This window comes from Gossypium hirsutum, chromosome A01 (assembly GCF_007990345.1).
Source record: "Gossypium hirsutum isolate 1008001.06 chromosome A01, Gossypium_hirsutum_v2.1, whole genome shotgun sequence".
Lineage (NCBI taxonomy): Eukaryota > Viridiplantae > Streptophyta > Magnoliopsida > Malvales > Malvaceae > Gossypium > Gossypium hirsutum.
In genome coordinates, this window is record NC_053424.1 from 7,282,839 (window position 1) to 7,296,154 (window position 13,316).

The following is a 13,316-nucleotide window of genomic DNA, read 5'->3' on the forward strand; positions in this document are numbered from 1 at the left end:
AGGAGAGCCTGGACTGCGTCAGCGAGTTGGATCTGCTCTAGAGCGGTCCAATCAATACATCGACCCGCGCTGACGGGTCTTGCACGGAGTATCTGAAAAAGTTCCTCTTAGGGTCCCAAGGGAAACTGTAAGAAGGGGTGGCGCACTTCGGCAGATGCGCTTGCTGATGTGGCTCCAGGTCCCTTTCGTTTTTTTGAAGCTGGGACGGCGGTTTTCTTACCACGTGGATTTGACATGGTATACCTGCAAGAAGAATAGTTATCATGTCTTAATGAACAGAGAAGATAACATATCTAACAAATCGAAAAAGGAATTAACCATGAATATAATTAAACTAAAAAATTCAACCAAAAACTAATGACACTAACAAGACTCAACCAAAAGCAATCGAACTTCATAACATAAATCAATTGACGACATAAATTTTATGGCAAATGGCATAGTAATAGCATGACTAAATTCAACACGAAATAGATGAAAGTAACTAATAATGGTAAGACAATGGTACAAAATACATGAAATAGATCCTAAGAATGAGAATGATATGATAAGAAATTAATAAACAAAATGTAAGTGATAGGGAAAATTAATATCATTATGATAGTAAGCATCAAAAGAAGATAAAAGAGAAAAGAAAATTGATACTGGAGGACGGGTGGCCGGATGAGCGACGGCGCGTTGGTGGGGGTTTTTAGTGTGGAGAAAGAGATAAAAGGAAGGAATGTGTAGGAAAGAGAGATGATTTTTATGCATATGGAGGAAGAGGGAGGAGAAATGGTGGATTTTGGGGTAATGGTCAGAACTTAGGTGGCAACAGCGGCGGAGAGAGCAGCGACTAGGGTTAGGGTACTGGGGAAGGGGATGATGAATAATGGGGGTTTATATAGATATTGGGGTACACGGTCGTGGGGCACGCCCGTGTTGATTTGGCAAGATTGCCCACGGTCATGTTGCACGGCCGTGGCAACATTTCGAATCCCGTGTTCTTGGAAAAATTTTGCTTTATTTTCACACGGCTGTATTGCACGGCCGTGTCGCTGCCCATGGTATGATCACGGCTTAAGGCACGCCCATGTGCCTGGCCGTGTGGATTTGGAAAACCTGTGTTCAAGAACTCAGTTAATAATTTAGATGTTAAAAATTAAAATTTAAAGAAATCAACACCGTCAGTGATCGGGTTGCCTCCCGAGAAGCGCTTATTTAGAGTCTAAGCTCGACTCTACCTTGTGGGTATATTCAGGGATGTTCGTGGAGCCGTAGCTCCTCTCTATCGTCTTTAAAATTCCCACCATTATAAAGTTTGGGACGATGTCCATTTACCTTGATAGTGCCTTGTGATGGGTGACTTACCTCTACTGTGCCATATGGAAAGACAATTTGGACTACCAAAGGACCTGACCATCGTGATTTAAGCTTCCCAGGAAACAATTTGAGCCTCGAGTTATATAATAGGACAAGATCTCCAACTTCAAATTGCTTATATTGCCTTAAACGAGCGTCGTGGCAGCGCTTTGTCACTTCTTTGTATAGGCGTGAATTTTCATATGCATTGGTTTGCCATTCATCTAACTCGTTTAACTGCATCGACCTGTTTTCATCTGCAAGTTTGACATGAAGGTTTAGAAACTTTATAGCCTAGAATGCCTTATGTTCTAGCTCAAATGGTAGATGACAACTTTTTCCATAAACAAGTCTATAAGGTGATGTCCCTATGGGGGTCTTAAAAACAGTTCTATAAGCTCATAAAGCATCATCTACTTTCATCGCCCAATCCTTCCTGTTTGATTCTACTGTCTTGTCTAGGATACGTTTAAGCTCTTGGTTTGTTACTTCGACTTGTCCATTAATTTGAAAATGGTAAGGCGTAGCTGTCTTGTGGTGAACTCCGTATTTCTTAAGGGTCTTATCAAATTGGGCATTTCAAAAATGAGTACCCCGATCATTGATAATTACTCTAGGTGTTCCTAAACGAGAGAAGAGTTTCTGAAGGAATCATACTACCACTCTTGTATCATTAGTAGGTAAGGCTTGGATTCCACCCATTTAGACATATAATCAATGGCTACTAATATGTATTTATTTCCAAATGAGCTGGGGAATGGACCCATGAAATCAATACCCCATATATCAAATATTTCACATGAGAGTATGTACGTTTGGGGCATCTTGTCATGTTTAGAGATATTACCTGTTCGTTGGCATTTATCGCAAGTAGTAACGTACCTGTTGGCGTCTTTGAAAAGTGTAGGCCAATAAAAACCTGATTCGAGTGTTTTATGTGCGGTCTTATTTCCACTATAATGTCCCCTAAACGGTCCTGAGTGGCAATGCTCCAATATTTTAAATGCTTTTGACCTCGTAACGCATCTCCTAATGACTTGATCTGCACATATACGGAAAAGAAAAGGGCCTTCCCAAAAGTAGTTTTTCGCATCAGTAAAGAATCGCTTCTTTTGCTGATGTGTCAACCCTTTCAGGATAACGTTAGCGGCTAAAAAATTCGTAATGCCTGCAAACCAAGGTACCTCAGAATCAGATATAGCAAAAAATTTTTCTTCAAGAAACGAATCATTTATTTCAACTTCATCTAGCTCTTTGGTACTTGAATTTTCAAGCCTGGAAAGATGATCAGCCGTGAGATTTTTAGCTCCTTTTTTATCCTGAATCTCCACGTCAAATTCCTGCAATAATAGAATCCATCGGATGAGTCGAGGTTTTGCATCAGTCTTAGTCAAAATGTAGCGAAAAGTAGAATGGTCAGTGTAAATGACAACTCTAGACAATATCAGATATGGCCTAAATTTATCAAATGCAAAAACCACGTCTAGCAGCTCTTTCTCCATGGTGGTGTAGTTTTTTTGTGTGGTTGTCAAAGTTTTGCTGGCATAATAGATTTGTCAAAAATACTTATCTCTTCGCTATCCTAAAACTGCACCTACTGCAAAATCACTCGAATCGCACATTAGTTCGAAAGGTAAATTCCAATCAGGTGCGATTATAATTGAAGCATTAATCAATTTATCCTTTAAAGTATTAAATGCTTCTAAACGTTCTTGATCAAAATTAAAGGGCACATCTTTTTCTAGTAATTTAGTCAAAGGCTTAGCTATTTTAGAAAAGTCTTTAATAAATATTCTATAAAACCCAGCATGTCCTAAAAAGCTTCTAATAGCCTTAACCAAACTAGGGGGAGGTAGTTTTTCAACGGTTTCAATTTTAGATTTATCAACTTCAATCCCTTTACTAGAAATTTTATGTCCTAACAGAACACCTTCTTGAACCATAAAGTGACATTTTTCCCAGTTAAGCACAAAGTTTGTTTCTTTACATCTTATTAAAACTTGTTCTAAATTTTTAAGGCAAAGATGGAAAGAGTTACCGAATACCGAGAAGTCATCCATAAATACCTCCATGATATCTTCGACGAGTTCGTAAAAAATGGCCATCATGTAGTGCTGAAAAGTAGCAGGAGCATTACATAATCCCAAAGGAATTTTATGATAAGCAAACGTGCCGTATGGACATGTAAATGTCGTATTTTGTTGATCTTTAGGAGCTATTGGGATTTAAAAATAACCAGAGAGTCCGTCTAAAAAGCAGCAGTACATGTGCCCTGATAATCTTTCTAACATTTGCTCAATGAATGACAGGGAAAAATGATCTTTTCTCGTGGCATCATTTAGCTTTCTATAGTCAATGTAAACTCTTCAACCTGTGACTGTCCTTGTTGGGATTAATTCATTTCATTGGCTACAACAGTCATACCTCCTTTCTTAGGAACAACCTGCACTGGACTTACCCAAGAACTGTCAGAAATAGGATAAATAATTCCAGCATCTAGGAGTTTAATTACCTTAGCTTTAACAACTTCTTTCATGTTGGGGTTCAGTCATCTTTGAGCTTGCAAATATGGCTTTAAAATTTTGTGGGTGCAAAAAGAAGGGCTGATCCCTTTAATGTCAAAAATTTTCCAAGCTATGGCTCTTTTATGCTCTCTTAATACTTGGAGTAATTCCTCTTTCTCCTTAGGTTGCAAGTTAAAAGCAATAATCACTGGTAATGTATAATTATTTCCAAGGAATGCGTATTCCAAGTGATTTGGCAATTGTTTAAGTTCCAGTTTGGGAGGTTCTTCAATAGAGGGTTTTTGCTTAAGTTCATCATTTACCTTAATACCCTCATATTCTGCTTGTCTTGGGAAGGGTTCATTAGAATTTAGTTTAGTTTTTATCTTACCTATCTCAGAATCATCATCATCCACCTCCTCTCCTTGGGCAAGACACAGTTCCAACATGTCCTTATGTACGATTTCCTGAAAAGAATCTTGAGTAGCATGATCAATAGAGTCAATAAAATAACATGAGTCATCCTATGCCTTAGAAAATCTCATGGCATCATAAATTTTAAAAATAATCTCTTTGTCACCTACTTTGAGTACCAATTTACCATCACCCACATCAATAACAGCCCTAGTAGTGGCTAAAAATGGATGACCTAAGATTAGAGGTACTTTAACATCTTCATCCATGTCAAGCACAAAAAAATCAACAGGGAATATAAATTTATCTACTTTTACAAGTACGTCCTCTATAATATCCCTAGGGTATTTAACAGATCTATCAGCTAGTTGAATATTCATCCTAGTGGGTTTAGGTTCCTCAAGACCTAGTTGTTTAAACATTTTATATGGCATCAAATCAATGCTAGTGCTTTATCAACATACAAACTACCAATTAAGCAGGGAATAGTAAAACTTCCTGGATCTTTAAGTTTGGTTGGCAGTTTATTTTGGAGTGTGGCTGAGCACTCCTCGTTAAGTTCCACTGTAGATAAGTCTTCAAAATTCCTTTTATCTGTTAGAAGCTCCTTTAAAAATTTTGCATATGTATGCATCTGCGATATAGCTTCAACAAAAGATAAGTTAATATACAGTTGTTTAAAAAGTTCAAGAAATTTACCGAATTGTGCATCCATGCGGTCTTTCTTCAACTTTGTTGGATATTGGACTGGTGGTTTATATTCCTTTGGCATTGGATTGTCGTTGTTTTCGGGTTTTACCTCCTCTCCTTCGTTTCTGTCAGCTTCTTGTGGTGGCTTTTTTTTAGATTCAGCTAACACTTTCCCACTCCTAAGTGTAACTGCTTTCACATGCTCTTTTGGATTGGGTTCGGTATTACTAGGTAGGCTTCCTGGTGGTCTCTCTGAAATCATCTTAGCCAGCTGTCCAATTTGATTCTTGAGCCCTTGGATCGATGCTTGCTGATTTTTAAGTGCAGTTTCAGTGTTCTAAAAATGGGTTTCCGCTACTGAAATAAATTTGGTCATCATCTCCTCAAGGTTCGACTTTTTCTCTTGCTGGTAAGGTTGTTGTTGGAAGCCTGAAGGGGGTGGTGGTCTCTGATTCCCTTGACCTCCCCATGAGAAATTTGGGTAGTTCCTCCAGCCTGCATTGTAAGTGTTACTATAAGGATTATTTTGAGGTCGAGGATTATTACCCATATAATTCATTTGTTCGTTCTCCATGTTATGGCCATAGGGTGGGTATTTTGAATTGCTTGTTCCATCTCCACTTGCATCGCACTGCATTACTGGATGAACCTGTGAAGAACCAAGTAAACCATCAATTTTTTTATTAAAAAATTCTACCTGATTAGAGAGCATAGTAACTGAATTGAAGTTAAAAACGCTGACCGCTTTCGTTGGCTTTGTCCTCATGACTTGCCACTGATAATTATTCAGTGACATCTCTTCTATAAATTCATAAGCCTCTTAAGGTGTCTTATTATTAATAGTCCCACCAGCAGCTGCGTCAATCATCTGTCTAGTCGAAGGATTCAGGCTGTTGTGAAAAATTTGAACCTGTAGCCAAAGTGGTAGCCCATAGTGAGAGCACCTTCTCAATAGATCCTTGTATCTCTCCCATGCATCGTAGAGTGTTTCTAAATCCATCCGTACAAAAGAAGAAATATCATTCCGTAATTTAGCTGTTTTAGTAGGAGAAAAATATTTAAGCAAAAAATTTTCGGCCATTTGTTCCCAAGTGATGATTGATCATTGTGGTAATAAGTTCAACCACTGTTTAGCCTTATTCTTCAATGAAAAGGGAAATAACCGAAGGTGAATGGCATCATCAGAAACGCCATTGATCTTGATGGTGTCGCAGAATTCAAGAAAGTTTGCTAAATGAGTGTTTGGATCCTCGTCATGCAAACCATCAAACTGAACAAACTGTTGTATCATTTGAATCGTGTTAGGTTTCAGTTCAAAATTATTTGCAGCAATAGCAGGTCTAACTATACTCGATTCAGCTCCTATTAAACTAGGTTTAGCATAATCATACATAGTACGAGGAGCAGGATCTTGATTTACTGGGTTCGCAACAGCCACAGGAGGTAGCGAATTATTATGATTATCAGCCATCTCCTCTGTTGTGGTTTGAATATCGTCCTCTTGCCCTTCCTCTATGTATCGTAGGTTTCACCTTATCTCTCTTTAGTTTCTGCGAGCTGTGCTTTCGATCTCACTATAAAAAAGTAGAGGTTCTGACAGGTTTTTTCTAGTCATAAACTATAAAAACCTGCCAAAAGTAAATAAAAGAAAATTTAGTGATATAAACAAAATTAAAATAAAAATTAAATTTCAATAAAATAAATGGTCAAAGTAATAAAAATTAAGAGTTCCTAATATCTTAGTTCCTCGGCAACGATGCCAAAAACTTGATGTGCGTGATAAGTTTTATATTTATGATTGATCGTGCTTGAAAACTAACTATTATCACGATAAAGGCAAGCGCACCTAATGAACAGTAGTATAACTTATAGCAAGACCGGAATGTCAATCCCACAAGAACTAAAAATATTAGTATTAACCTTCTTTTTATTATCTAGACTAAAAATAAGAGGGTTTGCTTTATCTAAACTAATTAACTAAACTAAGAATGCACAAGAAGTAAATTCGGGAAATACTTTTGGGAAAACTGATTGATTTAGACAATACCGAAGGAAGAATCCACCTAGACTTCACTTGTTATTTGACTCTGAACTAGACGATTTATTCACTTGACTCGATCCGTAGATATACTTAATTTATATTATTATCTCTATCGAGACTAACAACGTCTAACCCTAGGTTGATTAATTGAAATATCTTTCTAATTAAAACCCCTAGTGTTGCATTAACTCGATCTATGGATTCCCTTATTAGTTTGACCCTAATCCGACAGATTTATGTCGCCGTATGCCTAGGGGTGCAATCAACTCCGCTTAATTATGTTGGATCTACTTTTAGACAAGGACTTTTGCTCCTTTGAATAAGCACATCAATACTTTAATCAATATCCTGGAATATTAAAGAAAGAATTAAGAACACATAATTGAGAACAAATCAAGTATTTATCATATAATTCAGAAAATAGTAACAAGATCCGTCTTAGGTTTCATCCCCCTTAGGTATTTAGGGGATTTAGTTCATATGTGTAAAAGAAAATATCTCAGAAAAATAATAATAACAAAATATAAAGAAACCCAAAAACCCTTGAAGGAAATTGAAGGGAGATCTTCATTCTTAAAGGAGAATCCAGCTTCTGGGATGGATCAATCGGCTTTCTACGAGTAATTCCTTGCCTCCTACTCCGTGTGTTTTCTCTAGTCCTCTTCTAGGGTGTTTCTATATGCTTTAGAATGCTTCAAAACCCTCAAAAGTGGCCTTTTTCGAGTAGAACTAGACTTGGGCTCGACAGGGACACGGCCGTGTGCTACACCCATGTGAGGAAGTCCAGGCCGTGTTGATTTCCCACGTTGACCCATTTTCTCTATTTTTGGCCCGTTTCTCACTCTTTTTACTCTCCTATACTCACCTAAGTATAAAACATGAAATTAAAGGATTAGAAGCATCAAATTCCAAAAATCTAATGATAATTCATCCAAAAATGTGCTAAGCATGGGATAAAAATATGTATAAATTACGACTTTTCAATTTACAAGTCAGATATGGTTTTAAAAAGATTTTTTGGAATTAGTAATTTATGTTTGATAATGATTTATTAGGTTTGAAGGATAAAATTCAATGTCAAGTGGTTTTAGAAAATAAGGTATCGAGACCTCATTTCTATAAACCGAGCAGTAAATTTTTTTATAAATATTTATGGTGTGTCAATAAGATGGTATTAAAGTTTTGTTGAAAAATTTTAACGTTTCGATAGTTAATTAGTTAAAAAGGACTAAATTAAAAATAGTGCAAAACTTACTAATTATAATAATTGAGTGATTAAATGGCATGATTAATAAATAAAGAAAGACTTAGGTGGTAAATATTCCTAAACTAATATAGTTGGACTGTAACTTGAATGGAAATGATAAAATAATATAAAATCAATGGCAATTTTGTAATTAAATGGAAATTAACATAAATTAAAGTGAAAGTAAAAAATTTTTATTTCATTTCTTCTCCAACGCTCCATAGCCATGGGGAGGTTCCTATTTTTCGCTTTATTCCTTTACATTTAAGTTTAATTTAGCCCCGTTTTCAATAATGTTTATATTTTTGAGATCGTTATAACTAGGTCTAGCTAACCTATATATTTGATTTTGAAACTGTTAAATATTTTGAAAGTTGCCATTGATGAACCTTGTGATTTTTTATATTAAATGATGAATTTAAGATATTAATTATTATTTAAAAGTATTTTATTAAGTGATTTTTGATGAATTTTTCTATTGTGGACTAAATTATTGAAATAATATAAATACAAGGGTTTGTTGTGAAATTATTGCAAAAATGAGTTGTATTGAATGCCATGAATATTTGGCTAGCTTGGATTTGTATAAAAATGGTTAATTTGCATGTTTTAGGCTTAGGGACTAAATTGAATAAAAGTAAAATTTTAGGGTAATTTTTTAAAAATGTAAAAAATGACCAAATTGAATGAAATGAATTATTTTATTGTCTAAATTAATATATTGAATGAAATTATTAATTTAGATCAAGGTCGGGTGGAAAATCGAAGAAAATAGAAAATTATCAAAATGCCCCTGTACTTTGACATTTTTGCAATTTAACCAGGTAAGTTTGTATGGTTAAAATTTTATATTTTATATATTAACTTGATGATTGGTATTATGATTTTATTTATATGTATTGTTGAAAGTAAAATATGGTTAAAATCATGAATTTGTATTGAACGCTCAAAACAAATGGAATGCGGGATTGAGTAAAATCGTTCTGTGATGAAAGATGACAAATGATGAATTGACGGTAAATTACCCAAGTAAACCGAGGTTCAACATTTGTTTCGAACTTTCATGTTCATTTTCCGTTTAGCTCTCATGAGCTTCTGTTCAACTCATTTGAGTTTCCGTTTAGCTTTTTTGAGCTTTTGGTCAACCCTTATGGGTTTCCATTCAGCTCTTATGAGCTTTTGTTCAACCCTTATGGGTTTCTGTTTAGCACTTATGTGCTTCTGTTCAGCCTTCAGGCTTCTGAAAACGATGTATTCTTATCCATAAGTCATTATTCGATATGAGAAAACCTCGGTAATGTGATCTATTTATGGAATTTGAAAGATATATATTTATTTGGTATCGACTCGAAAATGGATGATATGTGAACATGAAGAAACAGTAAGAGATTGACTTACATCATGATATGTATATATATATGAATATCTTTGATATGTTGATACATAGAAATTATGTAACTTGAGATGAGTAATAAACTCAAGTGTGACATGTTGAGATAATAAGGATATTGATGTTGAATTTATATGAAATATGTTCAAGTACGCTAACAAGTGTTGTTGTTAATGCTTAGGCAAGTTCCAAGCTATTGATTGAACGATAATATATTTAGTTATAAGATACATTGAAAAGGTAAGTGCTCAAATGAAAATATACTTATGCTCATGAAGGAGTGGTAAATTTTAAGTTATGCAATTTCTTGAAATAGCTTATCATGTGATTAATTTGAAAAGGGCTATGTTTAAATGCACTAGCTTGTGGCTATAGTGATATGATATGTTTATGATTTGTGTGTTGTGTACATGGAATGAGTGTGAAAAGTAAAGAAATATAAATGAGAATAAAGAAATTTGGAAGAGTATAAAGTTGTTAGAAACTCTACTATATTAGGGATAATATGTATAAGTAAGGCTATAGATTTATTCACCTTGTGGGTTGATGAATATAGCTTCATGTGTATTGTAGTATCAATATTGGATTATTTGTGATACGAATAAATTTCATAATGATATAGATTGATATGGTTAAGGTTTATACAAGCTTACTGAGCATTCATTACTTACGTATTTGTTTTCCTTTCATTTTCAGAATATCGGAAGCTCAATCGGTTGGAAGTTTGTCGGAGATTTATCACACTATGCATCAGTTTTATCAATACTTTCGGATTTTTTTTTGGTTATAATGCCATGTATATGTATTTTGATTAATGTTGGCCTATATGAGTTTTGTTAATATTAGCCACTTATTTGGCTTGTGTTTTGGCACATTTTGGTTTGGTACATATTTATCTTATATGTTTGATGTGTTTATTGTACATATGTTTTGGGATGCAATAAATTAATCTTGAATCGGTACCTTGATATATAAAATATATTTAATTAAATATGTTAGTATTTGAAATATATTTTGGTATCAAATGGTAAGATTTGGTAGGTAAGTGATTAAGTTAGAAATCATGCAAATTAGCTTGGTAAATCTTAGGTACAAATATGCATATAAGTTAGTTATACATAAAAACATATTGAATACATGAATATACCAATACTTGTTATAATCTATCTTTTGAGATGCCTAAAGTCATATTGATTATAAGTAACGATATTATATGTTTAAAACTTGATCTTGGCTTGATTTGAATGCCTCGTTATAACTTATTGTAATGTAAAAAAAATGTTGAGTTAGGTTGATGACCGATTGGCTGAGAAATGTGGCTTGGAAAATAGCCTATTTTTGTCCACATGGGTAGAGATACGGGCATGTGTCTCAGCTATGTGTGACACACGGCCAGGTGACATGGCTGTGTGTCCCTGGATCTTTTAAGAATGTAAGTCAGTATACTCACAGGGTACGGATACGGCTGAGACAAGGTCGTGTGTCCCTATTTCGAATGCGCACACGGCCTGAGACACGGGCATGTCTCCTGACCGTGTGAGTCACATGGCCTGAGACACGGGCGTGTCTCCTGACCGTGTAAGTTACATGGCTTGAGACACGGGCGTGTCTCCTGACCATGTGAGTCACATGGCTGTGTGACCTCTACAGTGTTGAAAATATTAAATGTTTCCAATTTTTTTCGAGTTTCTGATTTAGTCCCGATTTGTTTCTAATGAGTATTTTGAGCCTCGAGGGCTCGTATAAGAGTCAATATGTATGGTTTTGATTGGTTTTTAACATGAATGCTATATGCTATGAAATGTTTGCATTTTCTGTCTGCTTATTTATAAACTCCGGTAATGCTCCGTAACCCTGTTCCGACGACGGATTCGGGTTAGGGGTGTTATAAATACCTCGTGGATGACCAACTTATTTATTAGAGATGACAAATTCAACCAACACAATCTATTATTTTATAATTTTCTTAAACTATTTTTAAAATTTTAAAAACAAATCCCTCATGCAGTCTACATGAACCCATAATAACTATCTCATGATCTAACTTGATTTGTCGTATCGTGTCATGAGCCATAACTCAGAATTATCTTATTTAAGTACATACAAATTCCTCAAAGTTTTGTTACCTTTATGTGCGCCTCAACATATCCAAATCTAATACATAACACACAAATAAGTGTATAGTGAAAAAAAATATATGCCCATTGATTTAGTAAATGAATTAGAATCATCATTATTAAAGAATCCATAGATTGCCAACAATTTCTTAATCTAGTGGCAAGAATAATATGTTTAGGCATGAGAATTTGAGTCCAATCTCAAGCAATCTCATTTCTCTCTCGAACACGTAAATATTTAAAAATAATAATTTTAAATTATGTTGTAACAATATAGTCTATCAAGTCGAATCAAATCACGACAATCTATGAATCTGTTAACACCATCAATGTAATCAAAGCTATTATTGAATTGATATTTTATTTTAGATTGTAATCTTTTTATACCAATACCTAGCCAAAATTAATTAAATTTATATCGTTTTATCAATATTTAGGATGTTTGAGTTAGATAATTAATTTAAGAGTTATTTTTCATATTAATTACTTGTATTTTCAATTTGTAAATAGGTTATTCACCCTTTTTATTCACTGATGGATGAAATCTATTTTTATTCGTGAGTGTCGAGTGTTTGAGAAATTTAACTTTTGTTTTGTTTAAAATTTGTTTCTTTTTAAGCTTTTTAAAGTTTGCAACGTTTTCCACTTTCAAAATCCAATTATTGTTCTTTCTAAAAGTACTTGTGTAGAGAATTCATCATATGATGATTCGCATTTTCGAGAACAAGAGTTCCATAAAACACTTCTGTCCATTTAATTTTCTATTTTATCTGTTATATCAAATATTTAATTTGCCAGAGTTACGTCTCCAACCCAAGCTATAGTTTATTGAGATAACTTATACATTTGTTGTAATAGCTCGATTTTTAGTGGTGTCGGAAATAGTAGTTTAAGACCACCAAATTTGACGAGTAAGCTCGTAAATTTAATATTTGGTATTTACGAGTCAAATGTGGTTTTAGAAAGATTTTTGAATTAGTAATTTGTGTTTTATAAGGATTTATTAGGTCAAGTGGTTTAGAAAATGAGGTATCAAGACCTCGATTCTAGAAACTGAGCCAAATATTTATGGAGTGTCATTAAAGTAGTGTTAAAGTTTCGTTAGAAAATTTTAACGATTTGATAGTTAATTAATTCAAAAGGACTAATTTGAAAAATATGCAAAACTTACTAATTAAAAGAAATAGTGATTAAATGACTTAAATGATAAATATGGAGGACTTAAAGAGTAAATTAACCTAAAGGAGATGGTTGAGGCGGCATAAGCAAAGAAAAATAATAAAATTATATGATTTAAGGGCAAAATTGGAAATAAAATAAAATTAAAATAGCCAAAATGGGATTTTAATAGTTTTTAGACCATTTCTTCTCAAATTTTCTGTCCAAAAACACCATTGAAAAGCTCATAAGGCTGGTTTCATATTTTAGCTTCATGTGAGTTTAATTCTTGCCTTTTCTTGTAATTTTGTATTTTTAAGACTTTTACAATTAGGTCCAACTAGCTATTACCTTAGTTTTTGATTTTATTGAGAATTTCGAAAATTACCATTAATGAATACTGGATGTTTTTGAT

General features: G+C 34.1%; 1 non-coding gene across 1 annotated transcript; it reads left to right on the forward strand.

The window, feature by feature from the left end:
• The first annotated feature begins 5,875 nt into the window (after nt 1-5,875).
• LOC121206721 (small nucleolar RNA R71) lies at nt 5,876-5,982 on the forward strand. Its single transcript, XR_005901889.1, has one exon. It is a non-coding gene; the product is annotated as a small nucleolar RNA R71 (small nucleolar RNA).
• The last annotated feature ends 7,334 nt before the right edge of the window (nt 5,983-13,316 follow it).